This window comes from Apteryx rowi, unplaced genomic scaffold (genome assembly GCF_003343035.1).
Source record: "Apteryx rowi isolate R43461 unplaced genomic scaffold, aptRow1 scaffold_134, whole genome shotgun sequence".
NCBI lineage: Eukaryota > Metazoa > Chordata > Aves > Apterygiformes > Apterygidae > Apteryx > Apteryx rowi.
This window is the reverse complement of record NW_020447575.1, coordinates 1,514,646-1,536,780: the sequence shown is the minus strand read 5'-3', so window position 1 is coordinate 1,536,780 and position 22,135 is coordinate 1,514,646.

Here is a 22,135-nt window from a genome sequence, read left to right as displayed (position 1 = left end):
GCTGGAAACTGCAACACTGGGAAGGAAGCATCTGTGCAAAACCACCCCAAAACTCCTTGTGTCTTTCAGCAAGAGCCAGTAGCTCCTGCTTTACACTGAGGAGTTTTGGGGTGGTTTTGCAACCAGCTGACTGGTAGCATATTGTCTCTTTAAGAAGCAACAGTTCCCAGATTCTGCTTAATTTTAGCAGGCTTAATATCTAACTGGGGATTCAAAATACTGTCAGGACACCACTGTTGGGAGGCTACCAGGCCCTGGTTGCCAAGACTGGGAAGTATTGTCTACGCTTGTCCCTGAAAGATGATCTTTCAGGTTTCTTCTAGCCTTACATTTCTAAGCAGGAGTTCAATCAGACAAGTGGTCTAATGAAAGGCCACTTTGTAGCCCCACAGCTCTGTTCTGCTTGGGCTCAAGCCCCATAGAGTCCAATTCCTTTCAAGCCAATGGAGTTACAAGCAAATGCCTCTATTTATGGAGTCATTAAAAACAGATTTTAAAAATAAGCTGTCTGGTCACACAGTAGGTAAATTTGTAAACTTGGAATCTTGTAAACAGACAGCAACATTAAAATGGCTTGCATTCTTGCGGTAACCATGCATGTGGGTATCAAATACTATACACTTATTTACTGAGTTCAAGTTTTGGGGCCTAAATTTCCTACCTTAATTGGCAGCAATGAAGAAGTAATGCCTCATCAGGCAGAACTCCTACTAAAAGCATAAAAAGTCTAATTTATTGCATTCTTTCAATATGACTTCATTTTTGAATATTTTGTGACAATCTGACCTGATATTGCTCTGGTTCAGACAATAGAGCTGCTCTATTGTACTTTAATGGCTGGAAATGTAATTTGCTTCCTGTTTAATATTTAAGCCAGCAATAATACCAAAAAGGCTTATTGCTCCTAAGAAAAGATGAAAGGTGCATAACTCTTAAGGTTTTTGTGTTCAAAATTTGACCTACTTTAAAAACACTAGAAACTCATGGGAATGGTCCTCAGAATTAAAAATACCAATATAAGATTGTTGCCTGGGAATTTTAAGATACATCACTTCCAGCTCATTGAAAAGCAGAATTTCCCTCCCAAGGGAAATCCAGATAATTCAAAATTAATTTTTGTCCTGAAATACTGAATTAGCAGAGTTTTTCCACAGAACAGGAAGTTTTAAAAGAAAAAAAATATTCTAAACTTGGAAATATTTAATTTGGGCTTCACGACTGGCCTGAAATTTTGCAGTCTGGCTCAGTTTAAGATCAATCTGCGCCTACTTTAGCTGCCACTAGTGACCCCTCACATCCCCAGTGCTTTTGGGGCTTGCTCTGTTATTCTGTTTGGGGAGTGGGGAGTGAGGGAAGGATGGGAGGGAGGGACAAGCTCCATAGCTAGCACACATTGCCCATAAAGCTCTTTGATGGTGAGCGAAGATGACAGATTTTTGTGTAATGCATGAAGAAGACAACTCATGCAGCATTCGCAGCTCTGCCAAGCATCTCTCCCTGCCCCTTGCCTGCTCCATCAGACTCCTCACCTTGAGGACTAGGCTGCTCCTTGTCAGCCTCGCCTTAGGGCTGTCCCTCAGTTGCAGGGATCTTCCCACAGTTTGGGGAAATCTGAGACATCTGAGGCCTCATGAAGTCTCTTGGGAGGGAGCCATTTCTGGTACTTCACATATTATGGTAAACAGTACCAACAGGAAATTCAAAGGCAGATAGATGTACACTATTAAACTGCTGTCATACTCTACCTGAGAGCTGGATGTGCTGGTTTTCAAATAAAAGTTTCATACCATCCATCTGGGATGAACACTGGAAAATATTTTAAAGAAAACAACCCTATAACAAGTAATTCTGCGCAATTATCTGTATTTTGTCAGGCCCTGTTAAAGCACTATTAACAAGAGAATTCACTCCTCTAGAGGCCCACACAAAAATGCCAGGTATCACTGGAAGGGAGAAGGAGAGAAGACATACTTTCAAATGTTTTATTTCAGTTGGTTTTATAAGTAAGAGGGTGGCATCTCTTTTTAAACAGCAACATTTTGACAAACAATGATGCTTTGTGTTACCCTTTGGTGAGAACAAACGTGAACAGAATAGTTCCAGGCAATCTGAAAAGCTGTTTGGGAAGGAAGACTGCTGTGTACTATTCCCAGATCAGTCATTTGCTTGCTCCATATATTTGGATAAGATACTTAGTCCTTATCTATATGCCAAGGTTATGCTATTTTAACTGTACCAGTTCAGTAAAGCTGTACAAACTCTCTTGTATTAACACAAGTATATTGATATTAAAATACTTTTATCAGAATAATATATTCATGTTGGGCAAAGGGAATAGTCTATACCATTATAATGTACCTTTGTACCAGTATTACTGCTGGCACAGTAGGGAGTGTACTGGTATAACAACATCCATTATGAAAAGGTCTCGGCCCTCACCAACATACTTATACCTAGTACTAAAACTGTGCTCCATTTCCTCATGTACAAGAGCCTTCTAGTTCTTATCTTTTGGAGCTGTCAAAACTTAATGTCTGTAAGAGTGCCTTGCAAAGTCTGCATGAAAGGTGCCAAGGCTTATTTTTAGCCAGTTGGAGCTCTTTTGAATTTCCAGAACATTTGCAAGAGGCAGTTGTGCCCCAAAACATGACAGAGCAGAGGAGCAGCTGGGCTTACTTCCTTCCTCTGTGACCACTAGCTATTTCATGACATACTGACCGTGAAGTTGTCCCTGTTATTTTATGTACTGACGTGAAATCCACTCCTATTTCTCTGGGCTTGGGGGATTGGCCTCTTTCTCCCACTGCCATTAGTCTGACAAGCAAAGGTCAAATCAAGGGGGACAAAAATCTTTCTTGTTCAAGGCAAAAATATCCTGGAGGTGTTATCCATGCTGCCTTTTACCTAAAATCTGTGTGTGTGTGGCGGGGGGGGGGGGCGGGGGGGCGGAGAAGAGTCAAGAGGCTGCCACCTGTTGGGAGAAAGGAGGGAGAACATGCAAGCCTTAAAGCCTGGCAGTACCTGAGCAAGTTGAGCAATGTTCGGCTAATTGTTGGTGTAAAAGACATCAGCATTTGGCTTCTGATCAGTAGCTTCTCCCCGAATAATTTAGTAAGTACAAATATTAAAAATACTTCTAGTTAGACATTAACCAGATAAAATGTTTAGACAGCAATAGTAAGATGCATTTGATCAAACTTTATGGACTGAAACTCAGTTTTATTTAGTAATAATAACTGGGATGCTGATGCAATTCTTAGTTAATCAAAAGGGAAAATTCAGAAGCAGCCTACAACTCTTCTGAAATTTAAGAAATATCATTTCAAGTGAGACCTTGAATTTGTTCAGAATGGACTTATGGATTAAGAAATCTTTTGTGATGGCTCCTTTCCCACAGACATTCATTTTGAGTGCTAAGGCAACTAAGATTTTCTCCAGGTTCACTATTCATTATGAAGCCATCAAGTGGGATACTTTGCAGCAGGCTTTCTACTGTATCTTTTGCAAGCTACACAGGAGTTTCAGCTGCTCAGCCCTGCATTAATTTGTTTGTCAGCTGCAGTGAATGAGAGACTCAGATCCAGTGGCAGCAGGAGAAGTCTGGGAGCTAGAAAGGTCTCAAAAGACACATGCACAGAATAGGATGGGGATCCTCTAGACTGTCAGACTCTGAAGGTTTACACACCTTTGTTCTCCAAACATCCAAGAGGAATGTAACTTTTCTGTCCATGATACTGATTATGTTACCTACTTTTTTCCAAAAGGTACAGTGTTTAAGCAAAGGTCAAGGATATTGGAACAGCCAGTCTCCCTTTTGTGTGATAGGCTGGGTCCAGGAAATGTGTTAAGTTGGAAGAAAAGTGAAATCCTAGAAGGGCCCACCAGATTAAGATCTGGAGCCTTCCCATTAGGCCTGCTTTCCCAATCTCCTTAAACAGCATGGGCCTCCAGTCTGAAGCTGCTTGCTGGTGTCTAGGGACTGGGTCACATCTGTGTTGAATTTAGCATTTGCTATTTGTTAGCATGCTAAAGACTGTTTAATTTATGTGTAGCGTATGTGTGTGTGTGTGTGTGTGTGAGAAGTAAGAAACAGCTGGTCCTATGCAGGCAAGGTTGACTGTTATCCCTGAGGCAAGAGGCCCATGGAAAGCAGAGTGGCCGGTGTTGCATTATTGCCCTTTACTATTCTTCAACCTCCACTTGATATATTTTTCCATAACCCTAGGCAGTGAGCTCTCTGTGGGTGGGAACTATCTGCATGTTATTGTCTGCTAAATGAGGCCCTTGTTGTGGAATACAGCTTCTGAACATCACTACTAGACTATTCCAACAGGCAAGGGGGCCAGCATCTGTCTTGGCTGGTCCACCACAGGCAAGGTTGATATGAGCTGATCCAGAGGGAGCTGGCCTGCAATGGGAACAGAAAGCTGTTCTCTTAGAAGTGTTCCGACACTAGCAAAACATGAAAGCCACGAGTTCCAAAAGCATGAAAGACACGCACATCACAAGAAGTATAACTGGGATAGCAGCATACATCAAAGGTGACACGTGGACCTTCTGAGAAGAATTATTAGGAGCCAACAGCAAGTATAATCTAATGTAGCAGAGCGAGATGAAGCTGCTTCAAGGCAGCTCATAGCAGAGCAACATAGTACGATCATGACCCCTTTCCACTGCTGTGTTTACTGCTGAAACCTGAGTGAAACCAGCACATCAAGGGGATGTCCAGGGAACTAGTACCTACAGCTCTGACCCTCTAACACTTCTCTTGTACTGCAGGGATGAAGTTTTGGTGGTTTTTTTTCCCCCTCTAATGCAGAAACTGTGTTTTTCCAGTGGAATTCACACTGTGGGACAGGAAATAACTGCAAAACGGGGGATTTTGCATTGTCCACATATCAATGTGACAAAGGTCTCAGAGTATTTATATCCAGGTGCCACTGTTGTTCAGATGAGTGACGGTGAGAGTGGCTGCAGTGTGCACCATAAAGGGCACGTAAAACTCAAAGCTGTACTAGAATAGAGTTAAGAGAAATTCTTAGCTCAAAGCAAATTTGACATGAAGGGTCTAGTGTAATTCCTGATTCTCTGGGAATAGCATTCATCTTTTGCTATGAAACCATGCCAAAGAATGCAAATCCTTAAGGTTACTAAGAAAGCCCTGAAAGCATTAGTTGAATGTACCTGGTGCAGTATTGCCTGACTGCTTCTATGGCCTCTCTGAGGCTTTAGCTTGGGGGAATTAGGAATGTTCAGTTTCTCTCCTGGGGACATTAACTCAGGAACATAATGTCAGGCATTAAATTACAAAGCATATAATCATTTCACTGTTAATCGACTCATGCTTGTACTAGAATCCTTACTTATTCCTTACACTTCCCCAGATTTCATAAGCTCCTGTTGCTTTCTATTCAGCTATTCAGTTTGGATTGACAGTATGTGAACCCTGTCTACATGGTGTCAGGGCAAAGACATGTTTGGCATTCTGAAAATTGGAAGTAAAATGATTAAACAAAACCTGAATATAAAAATATAAAATAAAGGATCTAGTATGCCTAAGGTAATACTTATTTTCACATTTAAAATCAGTTAAAACGTACCTTTAAAGTCAGGACAATCAATGCCTAGTCTGCTGCAGTGTCAAGCTAAAAATCCAGGAGGTTTTCTGAAGGGACTGTGTCTAGTTTTCTATGAAGTTCATGGTAGTGAAGGGTCCTGATAATGCAGAATACTGTTCAAGAGGCTGGGAATCAGATCATGTAGGTACTGCCTAGTTGTGCTGTCAGTCTGCTGTGAGTTCATGGTCAATTCTTTTCTTCCCCTTCGTAGAGAAAGTAGCAGTGATAATACTTACACCTTCTACCTGTGAAATTAAAAGCACAAGGCAAGATGAACAGAGGTATCATATGCTATTGGCTGTCATTATTATGGGGTAAACAGTGAGAATTGCAAATAGGGTCATAGGGAACATTACTCTTCTAGAAATAATGATGGAGTAAGATTGTATGAGTATTAAGGCTAGAGATCTGTAAAAATGTTAACTTTCTCCTCTGCCTCCTCAAGCAAGCTTGTCTCCCCTTCCTGTGGGCAGCTAACAGCACATGCTGCATACAGTGACAATGCAGAAATGACAGCTCTCAGCCTCTGCTTGCTCCCTCACTTATATTCACATTAGGATATGACCTAAAGGGTTGCTGGGGCACTATGATGCCTGATTGCTGGATGATGTCAGCCACAGTCTTCCATGTATTATGTCTCTTGGGCACTGAATCATTTCCTTTTTTGTGTGCCCTTTCTGATGAAGAGGTTCTGGAACTAAGCACTTTTGCCTCTCATAGCCCCTGGCTAGCAGTATCTGGCATGGGAACCCATCATATTGAGCTGGCTATACTGGAACTTCACATTTTAACCATAAGTGTTTAGAAATTATGGTGCTGCCATCCCATCTAGTGGAGGGATCAGATTAATTCATCGGCTTGTTGCTAAGCAAGCCCTGTTCCTACGGTTACAAGAGGAGCATATTCTACCAGCCTTGACAGAAAGTAAGAAATGTTCAGAATGTGCTCACAGGTTGTTGACTGATGTAGCATGGAATGAATTGGGTGCATTTCTTGACATAGAAAGCAAGCTTGAAAGCTTACATTGATGTTAGATAGCAGTAGCTGTATCAGAAGACCAAGTCAGAAAGACAATCAAATCATCAGTTCAGGAGAGCTCACCAAGGGAGAAGACCAGCTCTGCATCAGTGCTTCACCACCTGAGACCAACAGAGAAGTGAGGAATCTACTACTTGACCTAGGTCAGTCTCTCTCTTTTTTTTTTTTTTGGCCAACACAGCTGTTTTGAGCTTATCTGTCTTCCTATCAGCCCACTCAACTGGGCAACACCCTTTTTCCATGGCCATAACTACTGTCTGAAACATTTGCAGTAGGCAAGAAACGGCCAGCTACCTCTAACTACAGGCAACAGCTTTGCTGCTCCAGGGCAGGAACAGGAGAACCAGCTGTAATTTCTGAGCTGCTGCCAACAATTAAAACTAATTGGCCATTTGAAGGCTAGTATAAACACTTTGCAATTCCCTTTGAATCCTCCTACGACCCCCACAGGGGTCATGACCCACACTGGAAGAACTTCTGTCTACTTCACAAACAGGAGGGAGTGGAAAAGATCACTTCTTCTCACAGGGAAGAGGTTGGAAAACAGAAAGCTGTTAGATTGTCCCTTCCTGGAAAAAAGAAATTGTTCACTAACAAGGTAAATGAGCAGAGCACATCACAAAAATTCTAGCACCACATGAAATAACCATCCCTGTATCTACATGGATCATTTTGCTCTGCAGAGAAAGAGGAAAATGGAAGGTGAGGGGTTAGAAATGAGATCTGACAAGTCCATCAGAATAAGCCTATGTATCCTCATTGAGGACTGTTGTTTCTGCCCCAGACACCATTCCCCCCCCTCATTAACCCACAGCAGCTATGTAGTGCAGAGTCTGTCTGGCTGCCATTGGGCAGCTATCTGCTATATGGTGCCACAGGAAGGCATCTCCCACCCTGTGCCTCAGCATGGGGGAGGCTTCCATGCTAGGACAAAAGGAAGTTGAGTCCCTGAGGACAGGGCTACAGAGACTGCTCTATGGTTGGTGGTCCATCCAATTTTCCATGGATAAGGGTTTTCCTTACAACCATCTAGTTGTGGCACACACAGGGTCTGTGGGCATGGGACAGTCTAGCTGTGAGCGGGCACACAAAATAGGTAAGTGTGCACCCATCCTCTGACAGGTTATTCACTGCAGATAAGGAAGGAGACATTACAAGGGCAATGTGTAGGACAAGCCTGCATTTGCAGAGCTTGAGGAAACCTGTTCTTTAGGTCAGAGTACTCCAGCTAGAGGATTGCTAACACAAAATAAGTGTTAGAACTTGCATCTCAGGCTGTTTGTCCCCCCCCCCCACACCTCTTTTCCACATACTTTAAGATCACTAGCAAATTAAATCAGTCAACCTAAAAATACAATGCCTTCTCCAATGCCTTCAGCCTCAGCAGAGACAGCCCCAAGTAATTTTTCCCCACTGTAAAGAAGAATCAAAACACTCTGTTCAAAGTGCACTAGATGGCGGTGTTCCTTTTGAATCATTGCTGAGCCACTGCTCCACCATGATGATTAGGTTGAGTCAGAAAGCAAGGCCCAAACACTTGTGGACATCATCAGTTCCAGAGCACTTTTCCAAATTGAGAGTTTCCAACCTTCCTAGCATTCTGAGGTGGAAAACTGCATTAGTCCTTTCCATTGTCACCACTGGGAAAGCCTTCCTCACACCCAGTTGTTCACTATTGCTTCTTGCTGAAGAGCTCTCAGAGCTAGCGCTAAACCCAGAGTCAGTTGTGTTTCTGCAGCACAGGGGATATGGTTTATATGTTGCTTAATCTTATTCAGACAGATCTTAATAGGAGAACTTACAGCAACTCCCCCAGTACCACCTCTGATTTGTGGTCTGTATCACTCTTCAGGATTCTTTGGAACAGAAGATGCTACCTTGATATATTAACATATTTGGGGCTTTAGTAACACATTCGGCTTTCAAGCATGGAGCCAAGGATATTTTTGTTTAAGAGATTCTGGGGTTGCTCAGAATCATGACACCTCATCAAGGCAAAACAACCCTCTTCTCCCAACCCGCAGTTCTGAGGCAAAATCATTTTGGTAGTGTTGTCTCATGTTTGAACTTCTGTCCACTCACAGTGGGTGCCTGACAGATTCATTAGCTTTACTCACTTCTGGTGAGAAATTTAATTTCAGACAGCTGCCTCAACTGTACAGATCTGCCCCCTTTTGTCCCCAAAGCTAGGCTTCAACCCATTCAGCAGCTGTGCTCTTAGGAGAAGCAACTCAGAAGGGAACTGTACTTTTTTTGTCTGGTATTGTAGCAGTGGTGAGGGTTGGAAGCAGCTCAGAGGAAGAAACGAAGTGGCAAGGAGTAACACAGTGCTGAAATTGCCTTGACAGACTCATCCTCCCCAAGAGGCAGGGAAGCTGTAGAAGGCAATCATTTAGGAAGGAAATTGGATGGTAGTGTTAAACACATTCCAAGTGCCCAAATGACAGAAAAAGTCCTGTCACCTCCCACTCTTCCAGTAGAGGGAGGAACTGCTTCCCTGGTAAGAAATACCTGAGAAGCACCAACACTGCACTTGCACGCATGGCAGAGTGATGTCTGCTGTTCAGAGTCAGTGGTAACATGTGGACTCAGCCCATTCTTGCAAACATGGGAGAAAGCCATAGGAAAAACCCAGCCATCAAGAAAAGAAAAATATGTCTATCTGCAAGTTTGACTTAATTTTCCTGAATGTTCACTGATAATGAGAAATAAAATTCAGGTTGCACAGGAACTCAGAAGAAACATGAAAGACTCTGCATCAACAGCAGCCTGGCCACAAGAACAACATGAGAAAAGGTCATGATTCTGCAAATCTATGCAGTCCTGGTCAGATTCAGAAGCCCTCACACTGAACATCCTGTCTGTAAAGACAGCACAAGCATTTGCAGTAGACCTGAGCCAAGTCCAAGCCCCAGTGCCCACCTATGGGAAGAACACTGAGCTGGTGTTAGCCTTCACCCTGGCTCTGGGCTTAGATTTCAGCCCAAGCATTTCTGGAGAATTAGAGGACGTGGAGACATTTTTTCCAGAATTCTAACCGCAGAGTTTGTTTAAATCCTCGTCCACCAGCCACTTCGGATCCAAATGCCCTGGAGTTTGCTAAGCATCATGCCCTGCCAGCAGCCCTACACAACAAACCAAGTGAACCACCTAGACCATACCATTTTAGATCTTGGACTCTACATCCTGATGCTGCACCTTAGGCTTCCTGCAATCGCCATTTCCTGAGGCCTGATGTTATGGCGTCATTTTGGTGACAGGAAATACTAGTCCCTGTGGAGAGGTTTCTGGCAGCAAACATAGCTTGTCTCCATAGCCAAGAGAGGGCAGCATTCTCCCTCAGCTGGAAAGGAGGAGAGGGAGCTGCCTGGTCACACTTCTTTCTAGGAAAAGGCATGTTTTATCAGATGGTATTTTAGAACATTCATTTTAAGCCCCGTATTTTAATGTCTGTATAGTGATATAACTGATTTACACCGTGGAGTTGCTGGGGACAATTTATCACATATCTATAAGTAAAACTCAAGCCAACTCTTGGTGTGCCACCCCCAGCTGCCCATGCCTGCCTTTGTCCCTGCACAAAGGTGTGGCAGTCTCTTGGTAACAGCATTTCTTTCCTCTGTGCCACCACCTGGGAAAAGGCAAATGCATCTCCTTTTCAGAGTGGGAAGCAATACAGGCAAGTTTACTACAAGGTGGCGATGGAGGGCAGGCAGAGGAAAAGTGGTGTGTGGGCACTCTATATTTTTGTTACTGTTTCAGCAAATAATGCCAAGACTGGACTTCAGAAAAAGCAATCAGTAAATGGAAATAGAAGATGAAACTGCAGCGTATGACAGTGGCTTGCCTACCGAATGGGGATCTCCATTTCCACAGCTGCATCTCCTTCAAACAGCTATCTGCATAATCCACTAAGATGGATGCCCCTGGAAGCCCACAGTGGCGGTCATACTGTCTGCACTTCTAGCATAATCTTCAGAGAGGCAGACTTTCTGATGAGCTCAGTGGAAGTGCAGTGCAGCTGAAAAATCCAGCTGTTTGGGCTGTGCTGCAGCAAGAACACACACACGCCTCTCTCCTGCTAGAGTTCTTCCTGCAACAGGTAAGCAGGCAAGAGGAAATGCCAATAGCTGCTGCACCACTCTAAGTAGAGCAGGGGACTGATCACAGAAGGGTTTCCCATCTAGGGAACTAGCACTCACCTGTAGAACTGGGATAAAAGAACAAGCCTGTACTGGCAGACATGCCACAAGCATTTTATTTCAGAGCTGCTGTGGTATACTTCTGATTGGCCTCATTAATGAGCTTGAAAGACCAGTAGTCACAAGTTCATATGTAAAACAGATGGTAGACAGGACATGAATAAAGCTCTTTTAGATTATGTTCGGGGGGTGGGGGAAGAAAGCTTCTGCTTGAAATAATTTCAGAATGACGCTTGATTTATAGTCCTATAGCACACTATTGATGCTGTTGCAGACCTTTAAAATGCAAGTTTCTTACTGAAGTTGGACACAACTGTTGCAGTAGATGAGGGTGGGTTGGATCCAGGGCCTAGAGCATGGCGTTACTGTGCAAAAAAGTTTCATTGCCAGCTCAGCTACTGGCCTGAGCCAAGCCATTTCATATCCATCTTGCTGCTGGCCTTATTTAAAAATGGGAATACCTCCTTTGTATAATACTTTGAGATCCTTTTAAAACGACACATCCTAGCAGACAGGGGAAGATGGAGACTTTTGTTAGAGGATCACATCCTTCAAGTTCTGAGCACCGTCATAGTCAAGTTTGCAAGTGTTTTCACAAACTTCATTAGAACAACTTCAAAGAAAAGAAGTCAAGCCAAGGCACTGAACTGGTACATTCCAAACCTACCAAAAGTTTAAAACACTGCACAGTCAATCAAGTCATCTCCCTGACTCAGCCCAGTCCTTCCAGAAAAAACTTAAGTCCTGAAAATTAACAGTGAAAGCCAACAAATCTGGCCTTTATGGGACTGTAGCTGACCATTCCCTGTGTCTAAACACACTTGAGGAAAGTATCTAGTTTATGAATTGAAGATGCGCAGAACTTACACCAGCATACCCTTGGGAGTCAAATCTAGATGGACAGATGCATCCAGAGAGCAGTGAAAATGCATTATTATGAATAAGAAAACATCCTTGGCACTAGACAGTGTGCCCAAAGGCCAGCCACCAATTTGTACTCTGGCTGCTAGCTCATACTGTCACATCTCCACTGCAACCAGACATTTGCACTCCCAACAGTAAGCTAGGACTAGCCTGGGAGCATGTGCTATACTGCCACTTTTGCTTGATATCAGACTTTACCCTCAGCTTGATTGCCACTGTGACATTGGCTGCTGGTTTAGAGCATGAAAAGATCTGATCTCCAGGATAGAGGCCTTTAACAACTACAGTCACTGTATAACAGACCCAGCACTGAACTGGGAACCATGAAGTGGGTGTTTAAGCAAGAGCCTGATTTGATCCATTAACCAGATGTATTGAAGAAGAAACTGCTGGATGAAGAGCAGTCAGGAGCATTCAGAGTTTGCCTTCTCATGAGAAGCCAAGTATGAGCAGAAGGGTAAAGTACATTTTGTGCAGCCTGTGCCCACTGGGGCCACCAAGGATGCTAAAGGTGCTCTGTATTCCTGGAGTGAAAAGGCCCCTCTGAGCTATTTATTTTTAGGTGAAGCCCTGATCCTGGCTGATTTTAGCAGAAAGATGGAAGAAACACCCCACACCCAATAATTAACTTTTGTACTCATTGTGGCAAGGGTCAGAGCAGAGGTCATCTGATTTCTCTCAAATGCTTGTCTCTTCTGAAGCAATGTGGGAATTTGCAGCTCTCAGACTTGTTTCAGTGGGAAGCAAAGATGGTTGGTGTGCTAGATCAGTGGTTTTCCTGTATTTAAAAGCGCTAACGGGACCTGGTTCATTCAAGACACAGGAAGGCACATTAATATCCAATAAGCTTTTGGCAGAATGCAGAGAACAGCAGTGAAACATTTGCCAGAAGGCTTTCAATGCAGAGACTTGGGACTAGTAGATCCAGTAAGAGGCTGAAGCACTCACAATGAGAATTAGAAGCGCCTAGGTCTAAAATGCAACTCAATGCTCCCACTCTCCTTCTTTCACATTTCATCCCTCCCACCTCAATCATGGAGGTAGCCAACTCATTGCGGGTCTCTTCACTTCCCACCCACCCATAGGTGCCGTTAGCCCCATTTTCCAAACTTGGGATATTCATAGCACTGCTTGTACAAAGTTTTTAAAAAAATAAGACAAATCCACCTCACTGCCTTTTTTGCAGAAGTAGTGAGGCATGAGAAAGACATAGCTCCAAACTTACATAGGTGGCACTTGAATCAGTACATCATGGGTTCCTAGGCTTAGTTTTGCTTCTGTATGCTGTGAAGAGCAGTTCTGCACCCGGCTCCTGCCTCACTGACTGGAGTTTAGGTAGTAGGTTTTCTTCATAAGTACCCTTACAGCCTGGATCCTCCATGTCATGCACGACTGCTGAAGCCACAGCCCCCTCTGTGTGCATTAAAGGAGAACAATTCCTTGCTCACTTCACTGAGGACAGCAACACACGCCTACTTTCAGCAGGTTATCTGACAGCAATGCATGTATAGAATGGTTCCTGCCTCATATCACAACTTACTGCTTCCTCGGTATTGCCAGAAGGACCATCTGTGGGGCCCATGCTGGTCACTAGAGGAGGGATCTCTTTGCATTTCTCTGGAGTCCTTCGCTGCCCCCACCCCAGTGGTTTTTATTTTTTGGGGGGTCTCTTAATCTGAGATCAACCAGCCCAGCCCTTAAGCTAACACACCTGCAGGAGCCACACACTCAGTGTAGAGGCAGGAATGAGCCACGCAAGGAGGGGCCTCCACAACATGGTACCACTGCTGATAGCCCCATATAGTCAAGCCTCACCCTCAGAGCACTGAGTCCTAAATAAGGAGATGGGCCCCTATCTCAAGCAGCTGTGAGGGCAGGAGCTAGGACTTGCTCACCCCAGCACTTCTCAGTTGCCTAGGTTTTGGAAGTTGCCTGCTGACCCTAGGATGTGCCTTCGTTCAGTCAGCTGGTTTCTCTAAATCTCATTTTATGCTGTTTATCCCTCCTCAGACACTGCACAGGGATCCTAAACCTAACCCAGGTGTCTGGAGTCTACTCTTAAGGGCCATGCCAGCAGAGCACTGCAGTGCCCAAATCCCGGGCTGGATCTTGCTCCACATAGCTGTCAGCCACCAGTCTGGTGGTTAGAGTGCCAACTGAGGTATTTGTTTCTACTCCCAACTCCAATCTCAACATCTTGTGTTATTAGCAAACACTTGCTGACAAACAGGATATCGATGGTTTGCTGTTTAAGCACACTTAGCACTTACAAAAGAAAGTTATTCTCTGAATGAGTGCTTCTGACATCTAATAATTCAGTCCTATGAAGTTCCCTATTGAATAACATTTTGCTTACATATTACTTTCACTCTGACTCATCTCATTATAATTACATAAATTTGCATAAAAATAGGATCTCTTTTTATGGAGGCTCATCAATTGCACACAATACCCCTGCTATTCTGAAGATATTTGTAGTAAATAAGCACTGTGTATTTATACAGTGTAATTTTTCCCTTAAAATTCTCCATAAACTTCAGTAGGAATCCATTTGCTTACCTTACAGCAAAAATGCTTCTCATCTAGATTACAGTTATTTTACAGGGCTCAAGACTGTAAAACAACTTGAGACAGAAATCAAAAGATAACTTCATATCCAATTTAAGTAGCAGGGAAAAATGCAGCTAGACATTGCATATTGTAGTGCCAGTGCTTTATAAAAATGCTATAGGAATCACAATGACTATAAATGGTCAGAAACTCCATTTTAGTTTTCATGCAAGAGATGGCACTGTTAGCACCGCCAATTACTTTAGAACCATGAGGGTGTGTATGTGGGAGGGCATGGATGTATTTTTAAAGGTAGATTACAAGCATTAATATTAGAAGAAGTATTTTTGTTTCTGTTTTGAGGAACAGAAGGTTCTTAATTTTTAATGAAAAACCCCCTTTCTCATCCATTTCTTTGCAAGCAGATTGATATTTCGCTAGGACACAGGAACCAGAAATTAGGACCAGCTAGGGAAAGAAAGGAAACAGAAATCCAACAACAACTAAGCTAAGTGTGTTACCTGTTTAATCCAGAATAGATATTTTTCTGTTGGGAAGGAGAAAAAAAAAACAAAAAAACCCCCACAACTGTGCATGCATACATATCCACACTAGCATTATGAATGGGAAAAAGTAAAAAGCTGAGATATTCCCAGGCAGATATCATACAAGTCTTCTCTTGCTAGGTGCCACAGGTATTAGCCAAACATTTCTAGCTTTAAAAACCTAAAATAGAGGCAAAAAAACTCAATATAACAAGTCATATTCATAAAGGGGACTTCCCATACCTAAATCCACTACTTCAAGTCCCATAGATTTTTCTTACTGACCTTACTTACCTTGACAGCCCCAGCCCCATACACAAGCTCAAATGCACTGAGCTGCTCACTGCCTCTTTTAAAACCTTAGCCCTTGACTGGGATTACAAATAAGTTAAGGGAAGAGCTGCCTCCCTGGTGGGTCCTGATCCAGCAGGTGTGCCCAAATGGCACTTAGCTCCCACAGCACAGCTGAAGAAGGTGGTGCCATGACCCTGAGAGGCAAATGTGTCCAATTATGCTGGTACTCCCTAGGGTAAGAGGCACCCAGATTCCAATTATGGTGCTACAGGCATTTGGCTTAGGGTCTGAATGCACTTTCTTGTTCAGAGTCTAAACGAGCATCTAGCTTAGTCCTCTAGAACAAAATGGTCTTGGAGCCTCAGTGTAAACGTATCCTAAACAGTGAAAGTATTTATTGTGCAAGCAGAAGAGTAATTCTTATGTCAGAGACATATAAACTGGTCTTGTTCTCCAATTAAGTTACTGGAAAGTGGCAGGTTGAACAATCTGAAGATCATTCAGTGTTAGGGAGCCAGAAAAGCATGATGATAAGAATTTTGTTATGTGATGTGCATCTGAAATTCACTTGCTTTTAATAAAGGAAAAAAAAAAGAGTTCCCCTTCAGCTTGGGGAAGGTGTGGGGCAATTTCCTAGAGTAAGAAATCCCATAGCTGGAAATAGAAATGCAAAGGGTACCGACTACGCTGTGTGGCCCTTTTGCTGCCTTTCAGAAAACAGTCCTAAAACTGACATAAAACACATCCCAGCTGGTTGATGTTATGCTGTTCTTTTGCTTGTTGAGCAAGATGGCAGCAGGATAGGGAAAACACACAGTGCCCAGGTTTTTCCCCAGTGTCATTCCACAGGCTGTGAGCACAGATGAGTGGGATCATCATACTGCATGCACACCAGGATAGCCCGGTTCCCTCACTTCCTGCTGAATCTTTTAGGTGGGAGGGAACACCAGACACAATTTAGAAAAAGCAAAATCAGGAGCTAAGAGAAATCCATTTCTCCTCTCTTCTGTTTTGTCTTCATTCAGTGTAAGATAATCTTTGTTTGCTGTTCTCTGGGAATGGCCAACTCATTGGCTCCAGAGTGACAGAGGGAAACAAAATTTGGCCGGCACAAGTGTTAGGCTAGGAATTTTTCCTGCCTCTTGCTTTAGGGACTGTGATGTGGGAATGCTAAAGAGGACAAGTCCCAAACATGATTCTTGGGAATTAACTTTTGTTTAACTCATGCTTCACTGTTTAAGGACAGTAAGAGTCAGGACATGGAGTGCATCAACGGGAAAGGCGTATTCCATTAGCCACACAGGGGCATTTGTGGTAGTTTTTGTGAATAGAGAGTTCCCTTTTACTGGGAAGAGCAGTGCTAATGGTGTGCTAGCTACCCTGCCACAGACTAGCGTGACAGCCTTTATTTATGCCGTTTAGAAGTGATAAGGTGAGCTTGTCCTCATGAAGTACTGCACAGCTGTCCTGGAACAAATCATCTTTCTGAGTGTCAGGTGGTTGGAAATCTGTTCAGATTTTGCAGGGTAGAGCTCTGTGCTCAACCGGTGGATGGAGGGGAGCTAAGCTCTGCTAATTTGACTGAAGAAAAAAAAAAAAATGCTGTAGATTGGATGCTGCATCCCCACCATAGAAGTGCAATTAAATAAGACAATCAAAAATGTTACATATAAACCTTTTGGCTCAGTGGGCTAATGAAGTTAAGATGTGCCAATTTCTGCAGTCAGTAACACCAAGGAACAGGGGTGTCTGGTGTTACACCTGGCTGCTTTTTAAAATTCAGTCTAATTTACTGTTGAGTCACATGGAGGTGGCACTACGGAGAGAGGCTCAAACAGTGGCATCTGGAGCAAAAAAATGAAATGATTGTAACCACACCTCCAAGGGGGCGACCATCACCAGCAGCAGTTGATCAAAGAAACTTCCCGCTGTCTGGTAGGTTCTCCTGTCTGCAGCTTAATGGAGTACACCAGTGCCGTTCACAGCGCAATCTGAAGGGGTGTGCCAGCATCCTCTCATGCCATTTCCTTTCAAGGTTCTTGGAGTTAGGAAGTCACTGAGATCCAGGTAGAGGTTGTTGAGTGGGGCCTCCAGAGAAGCTGAGGGAGACCTATGGATGAATATGTTGAATCTCAAGTATTTTCCACCAATGTACAACCTCTTGCTTTACTAAAGAATAGAGATACAGATTTTCCACACCCATATGCTCCAGTCAGCTGTGGAGAATAACAATGCCCTTTCCTTTCCAAGTTGAGGCAATATCCTATACTTTGTTTCTTCACCAGAGCATTTCCCCAAACTGGAGAAGAACTAGAAAGCTACCAGGGCTTGATGCTGTGGCTTAAAAAAAAAGTTGGCTGGAGAACCAAATGTTCCTTCCTGAAAAACTCCATCATTTTCTGCTTCCCCAGCACAGGACCCAGATGGAACCAAGACAACAATCTTTCTGCATTGCTTCTGCTACATGTCATTAATTTAACACATGGGATGTTGTTGAAAGACACTAGTTTTTCAGTCTCCCAGTGTCATTAGCAATATGAAATCTGCTGCAGAGTCTGCTACAATGTCATGTTTGGAGCAGTTCTGCTGTACAAAGAGAGAACTCCAGCTACCACAGTAATAGGCACATATGAAACATTCATTCTTTAGCATGGCTCCTAATGCACAGCTTGCACTCACATGGGCCTAAGCTTTCACAGTAAAAATATATCTAAATTATGAAGCAATGCTGGCTCAGCAAAATGGATTTTGTACAGCAGAGAAACTTCTGTTCTTTCATGTTCTCTGCACTGCTGGTGATCCCTCCTGCTTTTGAGGAGCTGAATATGGCTAGGACACCAATGTATTATAAATGCATAACTTAGCCACGCTCAAGGCGGTAAAAGAAAGTAGTCATGACCTTATTCTTGCAGGGCTGATTTGAGCCAGTTGACTGAAAAATGAAAAGATCATGTCACTAGTTCTCCATCTTTGGATGTAGAAGCAGATGCCAAATATGGCATGACAGAAAGTTTGTTTCACTAGTGGATAATGGGCCTCCCTGGGTCTCCAAGACTAAAACTCCAGTACCTATACCTTCCTCTGACACATTGGTGTCACATCCTGCATCGCAGACAGCAGTCTCACAAGCCTCAGTCTGTAGTCTGCCTTGTGACACTCAACCCCATGCATGGGCTTTAGGCAGCCACATAACTGGGTCCGTAGGTCAGACTCCACTGCTGACTGCCTGCTGTTTGCTTCCCAAAGTGATATAAATGGTTTGCTATCACTCAGTGCAGATGACCACTCTGCTAATGTTTGTTTCATGCATGCTAATGAGAAGACCAGTAAGAACAGATTTGTGTTTGGCTCAGCCCGGAGGTAACATGCATGAAAACGCTGACACAAATGCTGAATAAAAGGGATTTGAAAATCAACATCCCCTACTGTTACCAGCTACAATCCTTTTCTAGGCCTGTTGGGAAATGTCCTCAGGGAAGCTCTGACATCAGCCCAGCTGCTTCTCTCTAGCATTTGGGCTTTCTTTCTTTCTTTCTTTTTTTTTTTTTGACTGAAGCAAAAAGAAATTGCAGGGAGTGAGCATGTGTGACAGACATTATTTTATTTTTTAAACTTTGTTTTGGAGATAACATTGTTTATATTTCTGATCATTAAATGGGCAACAAAGGAGGATATGGTAGTCTGGATGGAAGTAGTTAACTCCTTGGAAGTGTTCTTGCCTTTTAAATGCTTAATACCTCACAACTGAACCTTTTGTTCTCACAGTCACAACTCTGCTTTCTTTCAGTCAAGGAATGGACAATGTGCAGAAATGCAGCCAGGAAGATGTTAGGGTATGATGACTTCTAGTTCCCACCATGTCTGCTTTGAATCCCCTAAGGCATCCAGCTGCTGGACTTAGCACAAGATAATGGCCCCAATCGTACACCTTGAACAAAGAATGTATATCTGAAATTGTCAACACTGGCCTTCAGCTGAGGAAATAAGTGCAGCTCCCTAGGCCTCTGAGATTGCCCTCTCATTTGCACTAAGACACGAAATGGCAGCCCACAGGAGTGCTAACAAAAGCATTAAAAAATATAAAGATTGGAAGAATCGGCAAAAGCCCAAGTTCAGGGCTGCTGTCCTTTGTCTTGACTGATACAGCTTGCGCTTCGACCAGGGTGAAGCAGGGAGGGCTGGGATCTTCAGTATATGTGGATAAATGTCATCCTAGTGTCCCATCACTACCCTGGAGATTTTTGGAGGCCCTTTGTACTGTAGTCCTTTTGCATTTGCTTTTCTCAAAGAATATCACTTAGAGTGGCCTATAAATGGGCAAATCTTACCTAACTTCAGTCACCTAAAAAGCTAAGGGTAAAGTAAATGAGTGGTCTAGGCTTCCCCTAGGATCATCAGAAAGAGATAGGAGAGCCCCCATGGCAAATTCACCCCATTTCTCCTAGGATGGGCTAAATTACTCTCAAGAGATCTTTTTTTTCATCTCTGTTGACTACAGAGGGGACCTAGGGAATAACTTAGCTCTGTCTTGTTTTCAGACTGCCTCCCTTCCAGGTGTGAGGGGTATGTGTGTAGTAAGTAAGCACTGTTAGAGAAATGGCCAGCGGGAGCCTTGACACTCAGAAGAACTGAGCCCACCTAGAGGGCAGTTTCATTCCCTTGCCTCACTGAAAATCTCACTAACTGTATACATGCAGTAAATATGTTTTGGACACTGAAAAGCAAGTGTTAGGTAATAACTCTTAGCACATTACTTAAAATTTATAAGTGGTTATAAATAATAAATGGATACACTTCCATTTTTAAAGCTAGCTATGTGCTCTGAAATTTAAAGCTTCCATTCACCAAGAATGTTTATTTAGTTCAGAGAAGTGCACTCATTTATTTTTGGCTTAACAGATAACCTATTAAAAATTGAATGAATATTTTAGGAGCTGTAACGGTCCTACAGTAAATAGAAACCTGACTCTATAATATTGTACCCAATTGTTTTTGGTTGTCTGTCCCTCTCTGTGACATTGCAGATCGATCCTGCCTCACTGGCCAGTGGGAGGATAAGAAGGTATTTGTGTCCATAGAGCTGGCCTCTCCTGGCCATCCGGTCACATATGATTCAGATGACCTTGGAAGAGTGACCTGAAAAAGCAAATAAATTACTCTGTGCATGTCACAGTGGATCTAGAGCCCCAATCTATAAGGCATCTCTGGAGATGCTGACTACCAGCATTTCAATGAGCATTGAGGGTACTCAGAATTAGTTAATACTTTATGGAATTGACCTTTTGGGTCTTGATCAAAAGCCTGTTAAAGTCAATGGAAAGACTGACCACCTTCAATGGGCTCTGAGTCAGTTTGCAAGAAAGGAACCCACAGATACATGACAAAGGAATCATGCTGAAGAAAGGCCCTCAGCACAGTTCTGGGACTGTGCACATCCTGTAATGAGTGTGATTTCACTACATGAAAATGTGAAAAAAGACCTGAAAAGGAGCTAACCATCATGACCATTTCCCTTGCCTGCATGACCTTTTGCTGCACATCTTTAGGTATTGCACTTCATAGTAGAATACATCTGTACCTAATGCTTCTGCACCAGTCACCAGTGTGTGGGGTTTTGATATGATTCAGTACTGAATTCTGGTGCAAGCTGAGCCTGTATTATCTCTTCCTGGGCTCAACAAGAGTTAAGTACTATCCAGGTTGTGCTTAGTGAGCCATAGCCGGAAATCAACACCCACACAGATTGAGAAAGAATGAGGATGTGTTTGTATATATTGTTAGCATGTTTTGAAGTAAATATTGATTCATTCTACTAAGTTGATAATTAGGGATTGGTTTCTTTTCTGGTGCAGCTTTCTTTCCTATTTTTAAGAAACTTTCAATGTTTTCAGATTTGTAAAAGAATTACTGAAGCAAAAATGAATTAATTAAGGTATCCCTAACTAGCTCTAATTCTTACTCCAAGTCTCACTTATTTTGCACAATAATGGATATGTGGAAGTTGGAAAGAATTTTGCCAGACCTGTAAATAATGCTGTTACATAATTGTCTCCTTCTCACAATCTCCATCTGTGTCCTTAAATAGAGGGATCTGCACCACTTGCATAATTCACTCCCATTTTCTTCCTGTTTTCCTCTCACTTCTGCCTCCTGACTCTCCTGTGCATCTCACTGGAGTCTCAGGACAGAGCCTGCTGTTCTTTCCACCCTATATTTGGAGCAAACTTCTTTCTTTCTTGTCTGTCTCATCTTGTAGTCATCGAGGCCAACAAGTGACCCCTTCTGCACTCAGATTCCCACCTGGAGAGGTACTTTCTCCCACACACAGTCATTCCCTGCACCTGTGTCACTCCTGTTTTAGGCTGTCAGGACTGGGACTCAGCCTCTCTAATCTGTTCCTCTGTATTTCTGACCTAAATATATAAGCACTACTGTAAATAAATACTGGAGGCCAGAGGCCTGGCACCACTGACCATTTTAGTAGGTTAAGAAAGTGCTATTATTGGCAGTTCTGAAAATGAAAGCCCGGCATAACAAGAACACAGGCCTCCCTTATTAGTGTTTATTGGGTTTTATTGTTGGAAGGTCATTGAATATGTCCTCCATTTCGGTTCAGTCCTTGGCCTTTCTGTGAAGTTTACCAAAAAGTCACATTCACAACAACACGCCTCTGTGTGTGTTGTTTCTGTGGTATGTATCACGTGGACATCTCTCTGCATGGGGCTTGGCAGAACCCTAACAAACTCATTTTAGGTGCCGAGCGCCCATATGTAGCACAGAAGGGCTCTGGGTCAAGCTTGTTGGGCACCTGTGGGGTGCCAGGGAAGGCGCAGTCATGGGCAACTGCTGCTTCCCAAACCAGGGCGCTCCTATGGAAATCCCACTTTTTGGGGGGGGCTCTCCTTCAATTCTCCTTTTAATTTCACACTTACCAGTTAAAAAAGAAAAAAACAAGAAAAATGAC